This window comes from Excalfactoria chinensis, chromosome 8, assembly GCF_039878825.1.
Source record: "Excalfactoria chinensis isolate bCotChi1 chromosome 8, bCotChi1.hap2, whole genome shotgun sequence".
NCBI lineage: Eukaryota > Metazoa > Chordata > Aves > Galliformes > Phasianidae > Excalfactoria > Excalfactoria chinensis.
In genome coordinates this window covers 11,818,926-11,842,305 of record NC_092832.1, presented here as the reverse complement: position 1 = coordinate 11,842,305, position 23,380 = coordinate 11,818,926, and the positions used below count along the sequence as shown (strand labels likewise).

The window sequence follows — 23,380 nt, the reverse complement described above, 5'->3', positions numbered from 1 at the left end:
CTTGGTACTTCTTAAAATGACAGATAGGTGCTTCCAATGTTCAACAAATAAGGCAGAGTGTTTTGGGGTGGGACCTTCAGCCCATTGGAATTCCTCTTGTCCAGGCAAGAGAAGAAATAGCAGTGTTTAAAGCCAAGGCAACCCAAAGAACAGGGCTGCACAGCCACTTCCCTTACCCTGGCACTGGCTCTGGACCCCTGGGACTGAGGAGCAGCACTGCCCAGAGCCACAGTGCCCACCACCAGCACCACCGCTATGGGGAACCTGGCAGTCCTTGTCCCCTCTTAACCTCCTTCTGCATCTTTAAAATGAAGGTTAAAAACTTGCTTGCCTCTCTCCTGAGGCCTATTGTATGGCTGATTAACACTTGAACAATACGCTGCGTCTGTTCCAAGCTGGATATTATTTCACCACCTAGCGCGGAGCCTCTATAAATCAAGCCGTGGTGGCGGGCTCAAAGCCAAACACCCAGGTGAGAACGAGGACCGCTAAAGGCACTCTGTACAGCCCAGCAACAGGCACCGAGAAGGGCCGACGGCTGCTGCCCCAAAGCGCTGTCGGAGCGTCGGCAGCCGCCCACGAGCAGAGTCAGCCCCAGGCCGGGGGAAGGAGCGGCTGCGGGCGTGCGCCGGCGGCCGCCTCTCTTTCCCGCAGCAGAGGGCAGCGTTTCTCCAGGTCCCGCTAAGAGGAGCGGGGAGCGCCCGCTCAGCGGCTGCGGGCTGAGCGGTGCCCCGCTAATTGCTGGGCTCGGCTAATTGTTGGAGACAAAAGTAGCCTAACGCGAGATGCAAACCACCTCCTGCCTCACAGCCCGTAGCCAGTACCGCGGGAAGCCGAGGCACTCGGTGCGGCAGGAATTTCCAAGCTTAACTATTTCCCCACCAGCCTGAGGACTTGCAGCGGTACCCGCGATCCTAATATTTGTGTTGCGACAGACATCGCATCTATGGTCATACAAACACGTTTGAATACCGCTTCCCCCGCAGTCTGCGTTGCCTTTCGGTAATGAATGAGAGGTGTAACCTCCGGGTTAGGGCAGCACACACTGATGAGTCACTAATTCAGAGAGATTTCTTTCTCTACTTGGGTGCCTGGATTTATCCCAGTTATCTATAGTATGGATTTGAGGCCTTAGAAGCAAATTGTTTACCATCAGTAGCTCAACAAAGCACCTGGGACTCAGCAGCAGCTCCCTTCTGCCTGCTGCAACAGCACACATTCGGGTGTGGGGCCATTGGTTACAACATTAACTGAACTTTCCAGAGTACATGAGTGCAGATGAAGTAAGAGGCAGAGCCATGGCCAGCAAGGCTCTGGATACCAGAATGAAATCAACATCACAAGAAGAGAAGGGAAAGTGTTACTGTTATACCAGTGCTGCTGAATTGGCCAGGCTGAACTAAAAATAGATGGGAGATGTCTGTATTACAGCAGAACAAGGATGACTTCATGCTGCTTAAGCTGAAATGGTATTTTGCTGCATGAAATGTTAGGCATATAAACAGTGCCTTATATGTACTCATCTGCCATACAGACGTGTTTATATATGTATGTTCCGTATAGTACAAATTTCATATAGGTCTAGACACGTTAATTATTACTCATTGCTATGTTTCTAAGCACGTCACTTGAAACACTGCTAAAAAGCTATCTGTGGATCTAGCTCCAAGGCTAGCTCCAAATACTTTGTCTGCAACATATGCAGCCCAAAGCCTAGCTTTGAAGGGGGGTGGGTGTCAGCAGCATGGAAGGATGAGCCCCTGAGCTGCCTGGTGAGAGCCAGCTTTGCTTTGAAGTTATGTGCAGCCCTGCTATGGGGGTAACAGAGTGGCTGACAGGGCCCAAGAAGGGACCCTTACTCACTACATGAGATGATTTTCTTGCCCTTAAACTACCAGCTTGTAGATCTGCTACTCTTCCAAGGCCAGGCCTATGTCTAGACAGAAAATAACAGCACACAAAAAATCTGTGCTATCCTCCAGCTTCAAATAACCCCTTCGGGATCTAATCTCTCCATGTGATGTCTTCACTTATCAGCACTGCTACCAATACCAACCCATCAGGACAGTGCCAAGGGATGGGAGTGATGTGAAATCCAAACCTCACAAGGGCCCTCAGTGCACTAAAGAGAAGAGGCGCTGAGGCTGCTTCCCCACCACTAAGACAGAGCACACAGACAGCCCAGAAGCTTCCTCTGTGTTGAGTTAAGCCCCCAGGCTGCTGCCACTGAGGTGCCCAGGGCAAAACTCAGCCCCACTGCTCTGCCCACAGGCTGCAGCCCACCATGCCTAATAACCCATAACTGCTGTTCTACCCGTGCTCACAGCCTTGCATGCCTTCCTTTGCTTTCACTGCAGTAAAAATAGCACAGTTCTAAGCAACCTCCCTGCCACTGATTCAGAAGCACATTACTGTAGCACAGATGTATTTGAGGGTGAACATAAAGGCATCTTCGTTCTCCATTGCTCTGAAGTCAGTGGCTCCTCTCTCCTCACCGTTGCAGGACATCTCAATGTCACCTCTGGGAGCAGGATGGGGAAACAACCTGAATATTGGCTCTGAGTAGTAATGGCTCTTCATCTCTGTTCAGAACTGTAAACAGAGCATGCCAGAGTCCAAATGGGAACTGTAGTGCAGGTCGGTGTGGCATGCATGCAGATGCTCTGATGGCTGGTGTGCAATAATTACCTGTGATTATTGCACAGTTCAGCTCATGAGTCAGCCAGGCATGCTTTCTGCTTCTGAAACATCATTTCACCCCGCACACCTTTCTTGACCTCATGTACTCTGCTTCTTTGAAGATGCCTGTGCATTCTGTCAGCTTTAGGCATTAATCACACTGCTTGCTCATTACTGCACACTCCAAATCAAAATTAACATCACCTCGTGTATTGCCAAAGCCAGCAGCTGTCTTGGAACAGGGTGTAAGGATGACCCCTGGGTCCAACAGCCTCCATGAGAGTCCAGATAGGCCTGGTGGTGCCAGGGTCACAGCTTACTGCCATGCCCCAGAGCTAGAGCCCATCACAGGGCCATGGGACACACGTGATGCCACAACCCTGCCCTCAGCCCCTTCATTCCCTTTTCCACAGGACAGGCAACCTGCAGCAGCTGTACACATGGCTGGAGAAAAAGGAATGAGCTAGGAGGGTTTCATTCCTTGCCGCACTTGTTAATTGAAAAATATCACTTTAATTCAATAACAACATATGTTGAATAAACATAATAAGCCGGCGGTAGCAGAGTGATGATGCTATGCTGTCACTTCTGCTTTAGCCTTTCGGGTTCAAATGAGTGTGTTGTCAAATGGCTCCTTTATAGTATTTGCCAAAACATGTTTACAAAAAGGCTCCGGCACAAGTGTAGTGCACTGTGCCAAGGCCACCAAGTGTGCATGTGCCAGGGAGCCCAGCGGCCAATGGGGGACACACCGGGACAGCACAAGAGGGGCTGCTCTGGAGCAAGGGGAGAGGGCACATGCCAGTCATCAAGGCATTTCTACTGGCAGTCAGCTGGAAAGATGCAGAACTTCTCTCACAAACATGACTGCTATGAACTTAGTAGAAGCTTGCAAGTTTTAGTGTTTACAGATGGCTTCATTTGGCAGTCATAATTATAGGAACCACTCATCTGAAGGGAGCTAAAGGCTGCCAGAAGAAAAGTATTACAATTAGACCAACATCTCAATCCGTGACAGCTCATACTTAGTATGAGCTTAGTACCATCCATGTTACAAGGATGTTGGATTTACCATGGCCACAAGCCTGGTGTCTATTATTCCCCTCTTTAAATCCCATTGGCTAGATGTGCTGCAGAGGCTCCTGCTGCCATGGACAGGCTAGCTGCAGGATACTGAGCGAGGTGGTTGGGAGCTGGGCTGGGCCAAGGCCAGCTGCAGCTCTCTGGAGGAGAGCACCTGCAGTGTGGGGCAAAGCCCATATTTGCTGATATTTGGTCCAGGATGGGGCTGTTGGCAGAAGGAAATCTAATCTGTCCTTCTCTCATCATTGTCCTACGAATGTTTGTTACGAATGGAGTGGTTTCAAATTCAAGCTCGGGGCACCATATCTATCTGCAGTGAAAGCTGCCCTCTGTTCCATAAGTGACTTACAGCCTTTCCTGGTACCTCTGCTGCTCTGCACCAAGATGCATTGTAGTTCATCTTAGGGTAGGCAGCCCTGAGAAGTGTGAGATCTCACTGTTGTCTCCGCACCAATTAATGGTTAATTATTTACACAAGGAAGAGCTCCAATAATCAATCATGTGCATAAAATACAGAATTTGGCAGAGCTCCATGGAGAGTAACTGTCAGAGAACACTTGTATTTTGAACAGATACTACGTCAGGACACCTCATTCCAACAAACAGTTGTAGAAAAGGTTTAACATCTCTACCTCTTGCTGGAAGACGTTTCCATCAGCAACAGAGCAACAGACCTTAACCACAGACCTCAGCAGAACAGCAACAGTAACAAACAAGTCCTATTGTTAAACAAACTCTTGATAAGAGCCAGATGATTTCTGCAGACAATTTTGTATGCAACTGCTAGATGCAATTTGCAGAGTGAGTGCCAAACAGCCATACTAATTATTTCTGGGCTGATATTCCCTCTGTGACATGGTAGCATTTGGAGAATGGGGACTAACCAACAAGTGAAGTGCTGAAGTGGGAGATTACTGATATGGCTTCTGAGAAAGAGAAGTATCGCAAATACCAATGCAAATACCTCCTCTTCACACACACTCTCAGTTTGCACCAAGACAACCCAATGCACACAACCAGCCTACCTCTTCATGTCTTTTTGGCACTCATGCAACCAGCCATGCAAGGCACTGCAACCCACCCCACGGCCAGGCCAAGCCTCAGCCCTGTACACACACTGCCTGACTGCGTGCCTGACTCCCAGCTCTGCACTGTTCTGGGGCAGTGGCGGGTCTAGCAAGAAGTTCACTTAATTTGAGTCTATTAGTAGGTCGGTGTCTGCTTTTATTCCTGCTCTCTTGCTAGCAGTTTGTTCTGAGTCAATTTATCAAATTGGATGCTTCTGTGCACTGCATAATATGAAATGGAATAGAAAAGCATTGCTGCTGTACTGCAAGGTTTTTGCTTTCCACTCCTTTCCTCTCTTATTTTCCCCTTTTTTTGCTGTTGAGCCAGTACTGTATCAAGTTTAAACAGCATAATTTTAGTCTGGCACAACAGACACAGTGATTAGTGAAAAGAAGCAGGATAAAAAAGGAGTAGGCTGGCTTTAAAGACTTTTAGGTCATATTTTTCTTCTGTTAAAAAGAGAATTCATATGCATTAAAAGACTAATTACTGAAAGTAGAATATCCATTTAATATCTGATTGGAAACAAATCATCAGATTGCTTTGGATTCTGAAAATCAGCAAGTTGATGGATGATAATGAGATTTGACCAAGGAAATAAAGAGTCCAAAACCTGCAAGCAGCAGCAGCAGCAGCAAGAATGCAAACAGTGTTTGTTAAAATACCAGCAATTCTCCCTTTGCTGCATGTTCAACTGTAGCAGGGTCTTGAGGCCAAGGGAGCCACGCTCACAGTGGGGACTACTGGGACAGATTGGATGGCTCAAACCACGCTGGCTTGAAAATACCACCAGATCGGTTCTTCATTGCAACAGCACGACAGGAACAGATTTTAATTTAATTTGCACCACCATAAGGCCATAGACATCTAATGGCTGGTGTAAGCACATGGGATGTCAGTCACACCGACGCAGACCTGCTGCTCTGCATGCCGTGGACCTGTAGGGAGGCTACAGCTGTTTCAAGACCACAGGCTGGGCCTCGCCTCTTGGAACTGCTCCCTGTGAGCAGCACCTTCAGAGGAGCTGCATCCAACCCAATGGGAACCTAATGTGGGCACACAGTGTTATCCTTTGAAGTGAAGGGCTTCCCTCTGCCAGCCGGTGGTTGCCTCTTTTTAATTATTTTCCTGTGTATGTTTACATGCACTTGTTGCCACGATTGCTTTAGGGTTGCCTCAGAGCAAGATGAATTCAGCCATAGTTTAGCCTGGCCAAGGCTAATCTCATTACAGATAATCTTGTTTACCATGTGTACTGCTCATAAAGCAATGCTGACTGTTAGCTCATGTTCTCCCCAGCAGCAGCCCCTTAAAGATACCCACAAGGGCTGTATGGGGTAGTGATGACCCATTCTCATCCAACCTAACACCTCATTCTGTGAGAAGAAGGTAGGCAGCAGCTTTCTGTGCTCAGAGCAGCAGGCTGGGGTCTGCAGCATTGCCAGCCCACAGCACATCGCCTTGGCAGTAACTCTCACACCCTGATATCGCCTCACAGAGACTGGCCAGCAACAGCCTCACTGGCTTCTGGATGCCTTTAGCAATACAGTTTAACTCTGCTCCAGCAGAGCTTTGCTAAAGGAACAATGCAAACCTTTTCTCCGTTACCATCTTAATAACACACCTAACACACAGCTCTCCTCCTCTAGGCCATGCACACACAGTGCAGAGTTGAGAGCTGCCAGCCCTGCGGGATGGAGGTACCCCATGCAGCCCCAAGCAGAGAGAGACAGCTGCTGTCCCAGCCCATGTGGCTGGATGAGAAACCACTTCCTTCCTCCCACCACAGAAGCAGGGCTACTGCTCTGCATTCTGCTTTTTGCTTTCTCTCCTGTGCTGTGCTTTCCAATATGCCATCAAATGCTCACACTCGTTTTGAGCTCAGCTGATCTGGACCATGCTGCCACACTGCCAGTCTGGTGCAATAAAGGATTGCAGAATATTTTTACAGGAGGAGGCTTGTACTTGTTTAAAAAAAAAGAGAAGAAGGTTTAGTTTCCTAAGGATCAGGAATCAGATCTTCACTTTGAATCGTAGCTTGTCAATTAGTTTGTGTTACGGTGTCCTGCCAGGTGATGATGTTCTATTCACTGCATCATCTGTTGGTATCACCAGGTAACGTAACTGCTGAAAGTTTCCTGTTTTTCAGATCACTTGCAGAAGCAGCGAGAATGGCTGCCTCTTAGAACTCACTGCAAGACATTGTTTTGACTAGACCAGTGTCTGCTCCTTTTCAGCAGTTGAGCTTGTAATTACTTTTCAATTGCAAGATAAACATGGTTGCTTATATTACTTCCTAAAAAAAAGATGACCATAGTCAATATTACATTGAGAAGCTTTAAATAAACTTTCCTAAGTGAAACCATCGCTTCCTCTTCTGAAAAAGAAAGATTCCAAACAAAACATTTTTAATCAGAATGTTCAGGTCTGTACCCAATATCAATTTAACAGAAGCCTATTGTTTTCTGTGAAAATAATAATAATGATAATAATAATTCCATCAAAACGACCATTTCTCAGCCAGTCGCACTTGCGTTCATTTCCTGGCAGAGGTACAAGAGGGGAGCTGCCCCTGATGCTTGGATGCAGAGGGACAGGAAGATGCAATGCTGCCACTTGTACCCTCCAGGGTCATCCTGGTGCACTTAATGCATATGTCAGGGGAAATGCTGCCCTTGACACAAGGAAGCTATCCAGGCACACTACCCCACTGCTTACACATTTCTTAAAGACCTCCAGGGATGGTGCCTCCACCACTCCTCTCAGCAGCCTATTCCAATGCCTGACCACAGTTTCTACGAATATTTTTTTCCTAGTATCCAACCTGAGTCTCTCTTGAAACAAGTTAAGGCTATTACCTCTTGTCCTGTTGCCATTACCTGGGAGAAGAGGCCAATCCCCACCTCTCACCACAGCCTCCTCTCAGGGAGCTGTAGAATGCCCAGGTTTCACTTGATCCTTCTCCAGACTAAGCAATCCCAGTTCTGTGAGATGCTCTTCATAAGACTTCTTCTCCAGCTTTATTGCCCTTCTCTGGACACACTGCAAGGCCTCAATGACTTTCCTGGTCCCCTCTCTGGTGAGGGGCCCTAAACTGAACAGAGTACTCAAGTTGTGACCTCACCAGTGCCAAATAGAAGGGGATGATCCCCTCCCTGCTCCTGCAGACTGCACTGTTTCCGATACATGCCAGGGTGCCACTGGCCTTGGCCACCTGGGCACACTGCTGGCTCACATTCAACTACTTGTCAACTAACATCCCTAAATCCCTTTCCTCCATGCAGCTCCACTCTGCCCCAAACCAGCAGTGTTGTGTGGGGTTGTTGCATAGACTTCTTTGAGCAGCCATAAGAAAGGCACGTCTGGAGTGTGAGCATGGCCAGAGAGCAGACCCACCAATCAGATCCCTCCCATTTGTTTTTTGCCTGAAGGCATTCTGCCTGCAACTCACTATCAGGTGCCTTGATGTTTTCTCCAGCTTTGGCAAATGCAAACACCGTGTTGCCTTCAGTCCCTGAAAGATACGTGAAATGAAGATCAGAGAGCTGTTGATGGTTTCTATATTGTTAATCTTTTCCAGGATCCTGCACATTATGCAGCCAAATGGCAAGGGTGATAGTAGCAGTTATTAGCAGGGAAATAATTGCAGGAATTGCACGGGGCTTGGTGGCTTAGCTGTAAACTCATCCTAGAGAACTTGATTGAAATTTAAAGATGTTTTGGCAGATGCTGTTATTTTCAAAGAGTGAAGACATCAAAGCATGGTTTGTACCACTCATTTTACACTCTTTACGCTCTGTATTTCGTGCATTTGTATGCATCAAACAGTAACAAATACTAGCTTGTAAATTTATAAGGTGCCATTTTAAGGGATGATCCTTCTCAAAGATATATCTATCAAATACTTTGGAGTTTGACTATAAGGTATTGAATAAACTGTATGTAAAGGGCAAAAGGCTAAATAAGTCATAACTGTTTGTCATTTTAATCATCCCTTCAATGTACAGAAGTCCCTTCAAGCACGTAATTATGCTTTACTGTTCCAGAGACTTTCTGCAGAAAGAAAATATTTGATAAGCACTGTGAATATTAAAAAAAATATCTCTATTAAAAATGCACTGCATTGAATTTGTCTCCGTTTCTTTCCCATGGCTTCAGCGAGGAATTAAGGAGCAATCCAGTGCATTAAAAATTAGTTATTCCTGCCAAATATCAGTTAGAAAAAAAAAAAAGAAAAACCAATATTCTTCTTTCCCCATCTTATCTTCAACTATGATTTTTCAGCTTTCTTGTCCAGATTTGAAAAATCTGGATATTTAAAGGAATTACATTGAGCTCCACTACAGCTTTCTCTGCAGGTGTTGATGCCTGTTCCAACAAAAGCAGTAAATAAACAGGGAGAAGCCGAGGACCTGGAAGACCACAGATGAGGCTGGACATGAGCACTCAGAAGAAAGAGACCAGCAGCAGGAGCGATGGACGCAGCTGGGGCAGGGCAGGGGACAGGGTTTGCTAGGGTAGCATTTCACTTTAAGAAATCCAGAAACATGTCTGCACCTTGACATTTGGAGACCTGAAATGTGGTACAAAATGATGACTCCAGAGACTACCCAATGAATCCTATGCGGACAGTTTTCAACCTTAAAAAGACAAAATATAGACAAAGAGAAATGACCTTGTATACGCAAGTACCCTGGCATTCCTCATTCATAAGTGCTCTGGCATAGATTGTTCTTCCATCAAGATTTACGTCCAGCATTGCAGACATGACTAAAAATATGGCAGAAGGTGCTGAGCAAACCTGGGACTGATGAAAGAGACAGAGAATATGAATGGAGTGAGTAAAAGAGACCACGGCGAGATTCAGAACGTAGGCCAAGCTCACACTGTACTTGCAATCAAGTGTTTACTGTCTGCCCCAGAATCACTCTGCTCCCATCCATGTTCCCTTCAGCCTGAACAATGCAACATTTCAATCTTCTTTAAATTCAAGGACACCGAGTCCCTGAGTGCCCTGCTTGCTAGCACTGAATGGGAAAACAAGCCTGCCCGGGCCTTAACAGCATCTTAGCTTACGTCAGTGATGCAGAACATATTGCTTCAAATGCATATTCTTCTAGGGGTGCCATCCATCCACCCTGACAAGAAATAGAGCACTTCCTCCCTTTATCATGTCTGAGAGGAAGAAATGTGTGAAGCAAAGCTAAAAGTGTGAAATGCAAATGGAAGTCACCACATCACAGTAATACATTCCTTATACTGTCTAGTAGCATCACAGGGATACAGCTTGGGTATGCTAATATCCCCAACAGATGGCACGTCTTTGCTACCTACACAGAAGAGGCACAGGAGCAAGACATGACACACAAGGGGCAGTGTACCACTGGCTGTGCTCTGCTGCCATGGGGCTGGGGACAGAGGATCAGCAGACAGAGCTGGAGATGGCACAGCACTTTAGAAATACTGTTTGATAAGGTATGGGAGTAATATTATAGAAGTGCAATATAATGTGGGGATGGGCATCCACATTTTCTTTCCCTACAAACACTTACATACAAAGGTATAACAGAAATTCTGTGTACAAAAAGAGCTTTCTTGTTCTACTTAGATGCACAGCTAGCATCCCAACCATTCCTTAAGCATATCTTGTTTTGCATCAGTATGGCCCAAATAATAATTTAGAATAATAAACTGAGTCATGGCAGAGTGTTATGCTATGTATTTAACTGCCTTCATTGGGAATGACTGCTCTGCATCTTATTAAGACAAAAAGTCATAACTGAACTGAAATAGGTATAAAAATCTAGAGCTTATAAGAGGCCTAATTTGAGCCAACAGTCCTTTCTGTACATTCCCAAGTGATGACATTATTATAATACTTTCATTCTTCCTAAAAAAGAATTTAGATTAAAAAAACACTGAAATACTTCAGTTCATATTTACAAACACATCACAGGCCAACTGAAAGACATGGAAGAAGACTGCCTGACCTCCTGCTGTCTTTCAGGTATTTATGATGTCAGGTTGATTTGGAATTGTGTGGTACAGCAGGAAAGTTCAAAAAGAGGGAAAGCAGCAAGCTAACAAGTCTGTAGCACAAGTATATAGCTCTGCTTTCCTTGGGAAATGGAGCTGCAGTAACAGCACTGCTTTGATCCCTGAAGAAGCTGTGTGAGAAGAACTTAATTATTAAGAAGTGTTGAGGATTCAAGAATGTCATTGGTGGCAACTTTGGAATGTCGATCATTTTTATCCAGTGGAAATTGCTACATTTAGTTTTTGAACAAAAGAAATAAAAAGAAAAGAATGTTACTGACAGTGTTTTGAGCTTTTTGGGATGTTTTTTTTTTCTGCTATATGTTTTAAGTGCTTGGAGCACAGAGGGCCAAACAGCCTGGCACAACCTCTGTAATCTATCAAACCACCAGTGAGAAACAGTACAAGCAGAAGCCAGTCCTGGCAGATCTCAGGAAGACTTCTAACAGAGCCAACTTCGTCCTTTTTGCCACAGACTTGGAGAAAAATTGGTGAGGTCTTTCTTACAATTTCATATGGTGAAGTGTATTACACAGCAATCTACTTGTGATTTATTCCATGCATAGGTGAAATTTCTCCAGTCCCACTGTAAGGGAAACTTTTGATCACAGCCTGAACCTCTGATTAACCATCTGAAGCAAGCGATGAGTCAGCTGAGGGAGCACAGGTGAAGTTAAGGGGAAGGGGTGGAGATTAATTCCACCTCTCCTAGATCCCATTTAAGGGCTGACCACCACTAAAGTAGCATCTCTTTCTGAAGATCTCTCCTTTGTGAAGTTCTGGTGGTGAGCCTCAACATTATCCATCTTGACTGAAGGCTTCAGAGTTGGTGAGTCTTTTCCTTAGTTACTCTCTTGCTATCTGTTTACAACTATACTTGTATTATTCCAGCTGTACATAATTATATTATTCCAACTATACACATTTCTTTCCTGTGATATCATAGGCACACTAAACAAATATAAAACCATTATTAAACAAGCTTGCTAGTAAATGATAGTGAACTGCTCATTTGCTTGTCCAGGACATGATCACTTCTGCTCTCACTTGTGTGAAAATTAAGTCTCTGAGAAAGCAAAACTCTTAGGAAATAGTGTAAATAAGGTAAGCTAGCTTGCATGGCCAGTCTGTAGCACTTTGAATGCTGAGCTGTAAACGAGGGCAGTAGCCAGGATACAGCTTTAGAAATCCTATCTGTGTGGAAAAGTAAATGTCAGACTCTGACTTTTAATGAAGATAATTTTCTCTACAAGATTAGATGAACAGGATGCTGGTCCTCCACATTGTAACTGACTTGTACTAAATCTATGCTGCTGGGAGGGCAGACTGGCACCTGCAGATAGACAGGGATAGAACTGTGTTGTCTTGGCTGACCTGGAATGATCCATCTCAGATGCTCATGGTTTATGAAGTAAACTTATCAAACTGAAATCAAGGATAATGTGGAGTCACTTCAGAAGCCACATCAGGAAAAACTCATCCTTGGCATCTTTTAAATTTGACTTCTACTACAGTTTTGTAAGAACTGGAAAACATTCACGGAAGATCTTCCTGTGTCACATGTTGCTCTGAGTTCTAGATCCACTTGATGGTTCTGGACTTGCCAGAATTCAACCTGTGCAGCTCTTGCCGAACTCCTCCTGTAGGCACCTCACTCCAAAACTCAGACTCCCCCCAAGCCTCCTGACAGCCACTGGGCCACAGAGGGGATGGTCCCTAAAGTTCTGTGATAAAATCAACATGGAAAGGTCTTTCTTTTGGTAAGGGTGTAACCACCAATGTTCGAGAAGGAAAATGTATAATGCTCCCAGAGTCCACAACCTGATTGTTCTGACAATCCTAATTTGTAAAAAGGACAAAAACTGTATTGAAAGAATTCAATAGAACAAACTATTTGCATATGCCAGCTCTCTTATTAATCTCTTCTTCTGCTCTTAAAGGCCACCGATGTCTCAGCTTGAACCAATTAATGCATTGTACAGCTCATCACACAGACCATTTTTATTCCCTCCTTTTCTTCGGAGCTGAGCCTCATTAATGGGATATGTGACAGGCCCAGTCAGTGCTAAATCCAAGCTCACAGGTTAGTTCTGTATTTAGAAGCAACCTTAGTTTTTTTTGAACTTTTATTCAACACAAAAGCAGCCTCTTGGCACTTGCATGCTTTAATGGATTTGTGCTATTTACAGTTCTACGTTCATCTTTTTTCTTCCATAATCATCATATATATATACATATGTAAGTTTATATAATTCCATACTGCCTCAGAACCTCTTTCAGTACTCTGATAAAACATCAGAAAGGTATTTTTCAATGAATTGAAAAGATCCTTGCACTTTTTTTTTCACTCTATTATTCTATATGGAAGAGATGCTTGATGAGAAAATGCAGCTGTAACATATCTTTAAGCCTGAATCAGTCTGAATAGACATAGGTCCTATTTCTCTGTATTCTCCTTGTTTTTCAATTTTAACTCTCTTGTAAAGCCTCTTAGATATCTAAGGGGAAATAAGCTATACTTTGTCCACAAAAGCTTTTAAAGAAAAATGAGTACTTGAGCTTTTCCAAGTCAGAATATTTCTACTGTAACATTTCTACATAAACACATAGCAATGGCTTATATGCTAATTTAACTCCTCAAGAGTAAAAGAAAGACTTACAAAAGCAGTGTAATGTGTGTGCTGTGTGCCTCTAGCACAGCCCCATTGTGCAGTGCCCTGACCACAGTGCTTTCAGCACTGGTCCACTGGCACTCCTTGGTAAGGCAGATCCTAGCAGTGCTCTGCTGCTCATTGCAGCCTTTCAGTGCAGAGAATCCCTCTAAGTGTCACACTCATTGCTGGCTTCAATCAGAAAATGGAAGCCAAAAAGTAAGACCACAGTAGCTCAGGAGTCATGCCAGCCTCTGCCTGTCCAGCTGCATGCCCTGAGTCATAGGGGGGGGATCTTCTGAGGGAAACCTGAAAAAGCTGCAGTCTTTTACAATCACATTTTAAAAGGAAATGCTGGCTATGTGCCTTTTACTTCCCAGTGACTTCTGTGACACAACATCTGGGAGCAAATCCCTGCCAGAGGGCAGGGCACAGTGCTGAGGGTAGAGTAGCTGTGCTCAGGTGTTTGATGATGGGATCACCTCCTCAGGTGATGCTGCTGCATGCACACAGCCCATGGCAGAGCATGGCATCTTCCTGGCTTTGTGAGGTGACTGAAGTACTGAAGGGGAAAATAAGGAAAAAAACAAACTCTGTGGCTGTTTGAAGGAGCACAGTTTGACAGACTGAGGTGTGCAAAGTGGCACTGATGTATGCAGGGATTTTAGCAGTACTTTTGCTCTCCAAGTCACCTCTCAAGCCACTGAAGTGTTGTGTGCCAGTTCACGTTTTAACAGGAAAGCTTTACCATTCTCCTTCCTCAGTGCATAAGCAACACACTCTTCAGAAGACCTAAAATTCCCTTTGATTGTGCAACAAGACAGCAATCTGTGTCTTATGGCGAGGGACAGGGTTATTCCACTGGTTCTTACCATCAGTAACAGACTCCAAGTATATTAGCACATAGTTTAAGAGGAATTATCATCCTTTTAATAGATCGCATACTGAGTCACAAGTTACATATTCAACAGAAAATCAAGCTAATTGTTCACTTATTCTAACATATCCCTGAAGGATAATCAACCTCTGCAGAGCTGTTTCTTAGTTGGAAACTAAATAATTAAGCTGAAGAAATGCATTTCTCTTTCAAGATTCTCTCTGTATTTCCTTTTATTCTTCCTTGCACCAAACACATCAGTATGAACATAAGCTATCAACTTTAATTAAAAATTAAAATTGGCTCGAGTTTTGTTTTGTTAAATCCATAGATGAAAAACAAAGGAGACTGTCAAGACAAGAAAAGAAAACATGGCAACCTCCCTGCCACCCCTCATCTTTACCTTTTACACAGCGAACTGATCGTGCCTCTTGGCAACACCTCAAGAGCCTCCTGGAGGATCTGTCATACATGGGCTCCTGCTTGCAACACTGGCTGCACATGATATAAAGAAAGAAATGGACAGTGATATTAAAATGATAGATCTGTGAAGCCCCCCAGATTTGATAGAATCTTCTTCATTAATTTAATCTATTACTGGCTAATTGCTTAGATACTGTAAATCTGCAAAGGTCAATTCTTGAAATCACCAAACAATAAAAAGGTATGAACAGCTAACAAGTCCTAATACGATCAGAATGTTAATCAATAGTCTAAATGAAGCCTTGTATTGCCAGCGATGCATGAAAATATATTATTGTTGTGGACTACAGGCATGGGTTCCACTGAAACCGATAAAATACAAAGCTATGTATTTAGAGACAAATGCAGTATGAATAGCATCTGTAAATACTGACTGCGCAATGAATGGTTTCAAGAGAGCATCCGCAAGGAGCCAGTTCATCACAAAGCAGCTTCTTGCACAAACCAAAAACAGGAAAAAAGAGAGCTGATGCAGTACCTGACAATGGCCAGCTCTGAACTACACAGAGGTAAGGTGAGAAGTTGTTTATACATTTAATTAATGCATTGTAAAGGTATGTGAATATTTTTATACATAAAACTTTCATCAAATCACTTATCAACCTGCAGCCTGACATCAGCCAGACTCCTTCAGCTGCTCCGCTCAGACTGTGGTGCCAGGAGGACAGTTACCTTAGTGCCCACCGCTGCAGCAGGAAGCACACTCATCACTCAGCCTTCACTTCAATGGATTCTTTATGCCCAGTTAGTCAAGCCCCGTTTTCCTGGTTTTTTAACTTCTTCTAAGGAACTTTAAGCAAAAATTACAATTTTGATCCATCTCTGAACTCTGAAAGGCTGCAGAGCAGTGTTCTGTTTGTAGGAGCAATTTAGTTTTATTAAGCTATGTGACACAGATGAAGCGAACTGAGCTCAGCTTGGTGCAGCACTTTTCAGCAGTCAGCAGCAATTGCCCATCAGTCTAGAACCTGATTGCCCAGAGACACACACTGCAAGGAAAGGTGTTGAAAATCCCTCTTCTCACTTCCATGCCAGCCAGGCTAGACACCCCATGTCACATCATTGAAGGGATGTCTCATAGTGGAAAAGGTTTGGCAAACTATACTTCTCAGGAAATACTTTTGTATTTCACTGTTTTCATTAAACCTCTTTGCCAAACTGCTGTTTGTGGAGGTCATTTCATTTTCATAGCATTGTGATAATATATTTTACAAGCAGTGTAGGCAGCACTTACTGTGAAGCCTGTATTTCTTAGTTTCTCTTGCTGGTGGGAAAATGGAACACTTAAAACCAGTCGGCAACACAAAGAGTCAGAACTGCTACAGGCAGGCCTTCAATTGCTTTTGTAAAAAGGTCCATTAGCAGGCTTGATCTGAGCAAGGAGGTCCTGGAGTTTACTGTATCGGTGTGATTCCTTCTCACATAAATCCTGCTTACAAATTTTAGAAGTAATGAATTAGAGAAATCTGGTTTTCAGGGACAGGCATGGATGCTGGGAATATATAATAATGCACTCTTATGTTTTCGGTAGAAAAAAGGGAAGCATTATTCTTTCTGAACATTTCCTTCCTCTTTATATCTTCAGATACTCTGCTTTCTCTAAGGTCATTGCATGAATTTAAGATACACCATTCTGGAAACTAAATTAGCCCTCATTTACTGGGAAGTTGAATGCAGGCAGACTAATGGTGGTGCAAATATAATTGGTTCCCAACATGTGTCAGTGTGTATACTCCTCAAGCCACGGAAAAGATGCATTATGGGACTAATTTTTAAATGTTAATGGATATTGGATGTTTGCCAGACACCCAGCTGTGCACAAAACATTGAGATGGTAAATAGCTCTTGATCTGTTTAGAAACAAATTATAATGGCTGTTTGGATTCCACATGACTGAAGGCATGGTAACCAGCACAGGCTCACAGACTGACCCTATTAACTGCACTGAGGGGAATGCTCCAATTTTTAAAATCAAGATAAGAGACATAAAATAAGGCTATTAAGATGGTGTTTAAATTATTTTAGATTAATATTAAACAGAATCCCAGCAGCTACCCATAGCACCTGTTACCATTGCCTTAGTAAGCTACCTTATTTCAGGCAGCTTTTTGCTGCGTTTGCTTGTTAGGGAGTCAGAAAGATGATGTTTTCTTCTCTGTTAATTTTACTCTAAAGCTGAGATCTGAATGAAGTCCTTACGTGCAGTTAGAGAAAGAAATCTCTCCTGCTATGCATTGACAACAGGTCTCCCTGAGCTGCACCAGCAAATGAGCTGACTTCTCATTTGATGTGCCATTCTCTCTTTTATTTTAATATTAAGATCTATGAATGCAAGTATTTGCAGGACAGTCTCTACTTGAAAAGTCTGACTAGTTGCTTTCATTTGGTCTGCAGAGTCCAGCAGAGAACCATTGGATTGTTGGACAATCAGGTGGATTAGGCACTTTTTATTACTGTTCTGTAGCATTATAGCAAAGTGTCATTTACAACAATGGAATAGATCTCTTTTCCATGAAGTTGTGTGGTCAGCAGGTTTAGAATCCTTTTCACAAATAAAAAAGGCAATCACGGGTATATTCAGGGGTCCCTTCCTCTGTGGGAATGTATTTTTTGTGTTTGAAAAATTATGAAAAGAGCTTTCCAGCTTAGGGAGTGATCAGTGCATTTCAGGATACAAAAGATACTACAGTTTCTCTGTAAAAACAAACAAACAAACAGAAACAGGGAAGGACTCAAATCTATCCAAAACCTGTGTATACATTGACTGATGCTAACTTTAGGTGATTCTCCAGGTAACTTTGAGGCTGCAGTTTTGTATCTTGAATTTGTGCTTTTTGACATCTATTCTGCATAGCTGTTTATAACTGAGCGCTGCCTGCTGGTTTTGGTACCTTACATAGATTGTTCTCTACGATCTGAAACGTGCTAACAAATTCAGAAAGGAAGCTTGAATATCACCTTTTCTATTTCTTCAGAATTAATTTTCTCTGCCTTCTCAAAAGGACGTGCCTTTCATCAAACTTAGAACATTTCCAAAAATATCACCATCCTGGCCATTAGAAAATGTGAAATTCTAGGAGGCACCATCAAAACATGCCAGGGTTTGTTTTTTTTTCCTCCTGTTTTTCCATTTCACCAGTTAAAAGTGCTTTAAAAAGAAAGAATGAAAGTCAGTGAACAAAAGACTTTACCTCAGCCCTGGGAACTGGCTTGGCATGCCATGAGACAAGGTCTGCCCATCCATGGAGATGTCCCCCAGGTCTGCTGTCACCCCATGCAAGAGAATGGCATCACTACCTCCCTGTGCAGTCCTGGCAGTAGGATCTGTGCCTTGCTGCCATGCCGAGCTGCCAATTCAGATGCAACAAGCCAATGCCCTGCTGTAACAAAAGGGTGAAAATGAGCTTATTGTCCATTGCTCATCCTGGCTTGGGGTTTACAAGGAGCATGCAATTGACACTACCGGCAATTCACACACCTCCAAAAGGCTATAATATATTCCATCCTAGCTGCAAGCAGACAAACAAGTGGGTCTTCTCTTTCCTAGGAACCCACTGATTCACCGTCAGGATTCAGACAGCACGACTACCTCGAGGACCAAGCTAGACCTTCATTTACATTAGCATGAAACTCAAATAATTCCACTAATGCTGGAGATCTTATTCTTAATTTTCAAACGCAAATGAGAGCAGAGTCTAACCAGAAGCATTCAGGGTTTGAACGACCTACATCCAAAGCGTGTTTTCACAGATGCAAAGTAATTTCATTATAGTACTTTGAAAAATCTTTTACTTGCATAACTTGTTTCCATTTCTTTTTAGTGTAATGAGATTTCATGATGAAAGCCAAATACAATCTAGTATAGCAAAAGTGCATGTTACGCTGATCCTAATAAGCCCAATGAAAATCAATAATGCTGCTAGTTTCCCTGAAATCAGGCTCCATAAGCTCCAAGCACTGTGTTCTGCCTAAAGCAGAGTATTAGCAGCTTATAAAAGACAGATATTTCCTAGTAGAAAACCTGAAAACAATTACACTTGAGGAAAAAAATAGTTATTATAAAAAACAAGAACAACAGGAGATAGTCGCCTCCTATCCTTAAACTGCTGGCAAAAACTCCATTCCCTTCCAGTCCCCAGCCATAACCAAATTGTCTCAATGGCTGCACCCTATGTGATGTGAGTCCCCAGCCCAACTTCCTTCCCCAGTAAGAAGAGAACGATACTGTTTGCTCCGTTTGCTGAACAAGGACAAGAGATTTTGCTCTTAGAGCAGAGAGCCTACAGACATTGGCACAAAAATATAACAAAACTGGGGAAGAAAAAAAAGAAAAGCCACTAAAAACAAATCAGGCAGCCCACTATCAGTTTTGAAAGCATGCATGTATCTTCTGTCACATTTCACTCCTTTTGCTTCTTGCCTGCCCTGTATTCAGTAATGGGCAATACTGAGTTGAGAATGGAAAGCAGGGCAGATCTGAGAGCAAAGATGAAGATGAGAACACACAGACACACTTCAGAACACAGGGACAGGCAGCAACTGCTATGCTTACCCTTACGTAGTATGTCAGAGAGTAATACCTATGATTACGCAGGGTTTCATACTGCCCGTATTTCAAACAAAGATCTCTGCGATTTGCCTCCTCTTAAATAAGCTAATAAACGCAGGAAACTACAAGCACGATTTCCATTGCATTAGTAAGCTATTTGCTTTTTTTTCCCCCCCCCTTTCATAAGACAATGTTTTGTGTAATGATCTACCTTATGAATGACCTGGGGAAATAATTTCAGGTTTCTTTAAAATGCAACCATTTCTTTCTTACTAGTGAGTTCAATTTCACTAAAAGTTACAGAGCAAACGGCAACAGGCTCTTTGCAATATTGATAGCCAAAGGTGCATAATTACTTCCAGTTTACTATTAAAACAATAGTTAAATAATTCAGCATGCCTTTGCTTTATTCTCTTTTTAATGATATACTATTAACAGGTTGACAGATCTGCAAGAGTGAGGCATTTTATGAATCTTTTGAATTAGGAAACTCTTACGGAAGCAAATGTAAGCACGAGCTTTTATTTTTGTATAATTTTTGCATTATAAAGTCTTCCCTCAGGACAGGAATATATTGAATATTTGCAAGCGTATAACTTCATGCAAGCAGCATGTTTGTATTTATTTACTAAATGTAAGTGCACAGATTCCAAACACAACCATCTTACGCACAGACTGTAGATACGGACCACGAAGAACGAGGTGCCATGGATACATGGGAGATGTACCCTGGCTATGGCAGGGGGTGGGGCATGGCTCAATCCAGCTAGTTCATAGGTTGTAACAGCTTGTGCCCATACATCACAGGTGTACAGTACTGTTGCTATGGAGACTGCTCAAATGAGCAGGAAATTTCTTTTTGATAAAGTTATATTCTTGGGCAGAGGAAGAAGCATCAAATATGGCATTTGTTAACGTCTGACACACACCCTGTAAGAAACAACAGACTTGCTTTAATAGGAAGCGCATTTTCTCCTAGTGGTGTCAACACCATGGAAGCAGGCTATGCAGATGGGAGCACTGCTGTAACAAGGCTGCTATTTCCCTACAGAGTCCAGCAGCAGAACCACGGGCCAGGAGAGCACTTGCACTGCTCCACAGGTAAGCAGTGCTGCTGGCTGGAAACACAGCTGGGCTGTGTGCAACTGACACATGGGAAATCTCAGGCAAATATTTCATCAGTTGTATCTTGTGTAAAAATTTCAGTGTCTGTTAATCAAAGAAATGGAACTTCTTCAGATGAGCGGTCTTTCTGATGCCATCAAAACAGTGTTTTGAAAACAATGAATTTAAATTCTTCTGCTTGTTATTTTTTCTCTATCTTCCCACATGCAAGAATTTATCCCTAACAATTAATTAAATCGAAATACACTAAATAATTCCACAGACCAGAATCTGCCTTTTTTAACAGGAAATAGGATTTGACTGTAAGATGTCACCCAGTTCTGTTCCAGGACAGAGAAAATGTGATCAGTGGGCTGGAGGGTGCCTGCAGAAGATACCTCTTCTTTTGCTTTATCCCTCAACCCTTAGCAGCATTTTCTGTCTTTCAGGGCACTGCACAGAGGGTTCCCCAGCCCGGGGCTGCCTGCAGGTGGGCTCCAGTGAGCTGGGGAAGCAAAGCAGACCACTGTGGGAAGCCACAATGAAAGCAATTCAGCTCCCAGCATAATAAACACAAGTCATTACCATAAAGTCCTGTTGACAAAAGCCAGCCCTTAGCTAACCCATGTCTCTTCCTAAACTGTATTTTAACTTCTATAAACAACAGACAAAGTGGAATTTCCTTCTGCACCTCAATATTGTGATCTTTCATTGTAAGAAAAAATATTTTGTACTGTACTAAAATCTCTTGCCAATGGGAATTCATTACTCCCTCATCCCCTTTTGAATCAAGGACTTGGAATACAGTAAGATACAGAAAAGCTAAAGAAAATAAAAAATATCAATAAAGCTACACAGGAAAATTGAAATACTTACTGTCTTGGGGGGAAAACCTTTTATTAAAGTAAAAATACCTGAGATATTGTCAGGCAGCGTGACAATGAAGATGTCATTACTAAATAGGACTCTTTGGTCCCTTAGCTGTCAATAATTAATACATTATTTACACTTGCACATTCTCATTTCCCATCTTTTAAGATTTCATTTACACTCTGATCCTTTACTCAGCAGCAAATTTAACATCATTGTGACCTTCTTTTTTCTGACACTATACACCTATCAAGCTGAGAGAGAATAGCATCTAATATGTGCATTTATTAAAGCAGAAATCTTCAGACACTGGAAGAAGTGGAAATAACAGTGTTTGCCACAATAAACTGGAAAAGAAACATATCGCCCCCAAAGAAAAATGAATTAAGACTCTATCTTAATAATACTGTTAGTGGGAGTCTCAACATTTGCATGTCTTCGGAAGTGTTGCTGAAGTGTTTCTAATTAAAGCCCAAAGGAATTAGCGAAGTCAGGAAAAGCCATACCATGACTGCAGACAACCTTATGTTGAAGATGCCCCATTTTGACTGAGATTAAAACATTCTCTTAAGTTGAAATAGCCTTTATCTTGTGATGCAGAGCAAATACATCCATCGTATCTTCCTAGAAGAACAATGTCAGATGGTCATACAGGAGGTATGTTACTATTACATCATGGTATACATAAATATTTATTCACTATAATAATAGAACAGTATAAGAATATGTAAGCAATCAGCATGAAACTTAACATACATTAAGATAGTACTTTAAATGAAAATTACTACAGCAGTTGAATGGGGTATCTTTTTTGAAGTCGGTGCCAATTTTTTTCATATCAGATCTAATTGTACGCAGTTATTCTCAACCTCTTCTGTGTCTGCTTTCTGTTTCAGTTTTTGGGACTTTTTTTGTATGATGTCATATCTTAATGGAATACTCCTTTGGCCAGCTCAGGTCAGCTGTCCTGGTTCTGTCCCTTCCCAGCACCTCACTGTCAGGACAATAGAAGCTGAGTAACTGGAATGTTCTTGGCTCCATATAGCACTTCTCTGCACAACCGAAACATCTGTGCATCACTGACACTGTTTTTCTCCTCAAGCAAATACATACCAGATACTCTAAAGGAAAAATCAGCTCTGTTCCAGCTGAAATGAGGACACTCCCAGTTCTACAGCCCTGTGTCCTTATCATCGACTGGTCATCTCCAGTTGGCACTGGAGTGAGTACACGTTACTGCACCATTGGTGCCTGCTGCATCTTACTGCCCCACTCTTTTCCAAGCCAGTTTTACAATAACTGATTACTACAATGCCATAAAAATTAGTTAGTGCTCAGCAAAAGGGAATTCATGCATTATTTTACACTCTGAGAAGTTAGTGTTGTTTGCTACTAATAAAAATTTCCAGGATGAATCTTTGTATGCCAGTTCTTAGCCAGGAGCACAATATATTGGTTAAATTGTGTTTTCTTGTTAGTGAGAGATTTTACAGCAGAAGCCCTGGCACAGTCTTTGTGATAGAGGAGCAAACAGTATTGCATCCAGTCTGCCATAAAAAGTAATAATTTCTGGAAGACTTTAGCACAGTGAAAATTCCAGGCTGTGGACTGGATTCAAATTGGTGAGTACCCAAACTGAGTCCAAATGCCACTCACTTCCAGGAAGATCTGTTCTGTATTTTCTGAGCTATTACATGAATATAGTGTTTATGAGACATGCTGGATTGATGGCATCTGCATGCAAATGTTCTTGCTTGCCACGGAAATCAGAGTATAAATTTATCTCCCCACTGGCCATTTCTGTAAATAACTCTATGACAAGTGATGGGCCACTTTCATTTAATGGGTTAAAAAAAGTCATTTGCCCTCTCAATACACAAAACATGGATAATGTTTGGTAGGAAAAATTAATAAAATTAGGTGCAACACTTACTTCCAATTTGGCGGGCAGTGTGCATGGCAAGCTGTTGCTCCTCTTCC

The 23,380-nt window shown here is 42.7% G+C and overlaps 1 long non-coding RNA gene across 1 annotated transcript; it reads left to right on the top strand.

Annotated features, from left to right (window-relative positions):
• Positions 1–11,616: 11,616 nt before the first annotated feature.
• LOC140255796 (uncharacterized) lies at positions 11,617–15,937 on the top strand. Its single transcript, XR_011904546.1, has 3 exons — positions 11,617–11,695; positions 12,807–12,949; positions 14,726–15,937. It is a non-coding gene; the product is annotated as an uncharacterized lncRNA (long non-coding RNA).
• Positions 15,938–23,380: the final 7,443 nt, after the last annotated feature.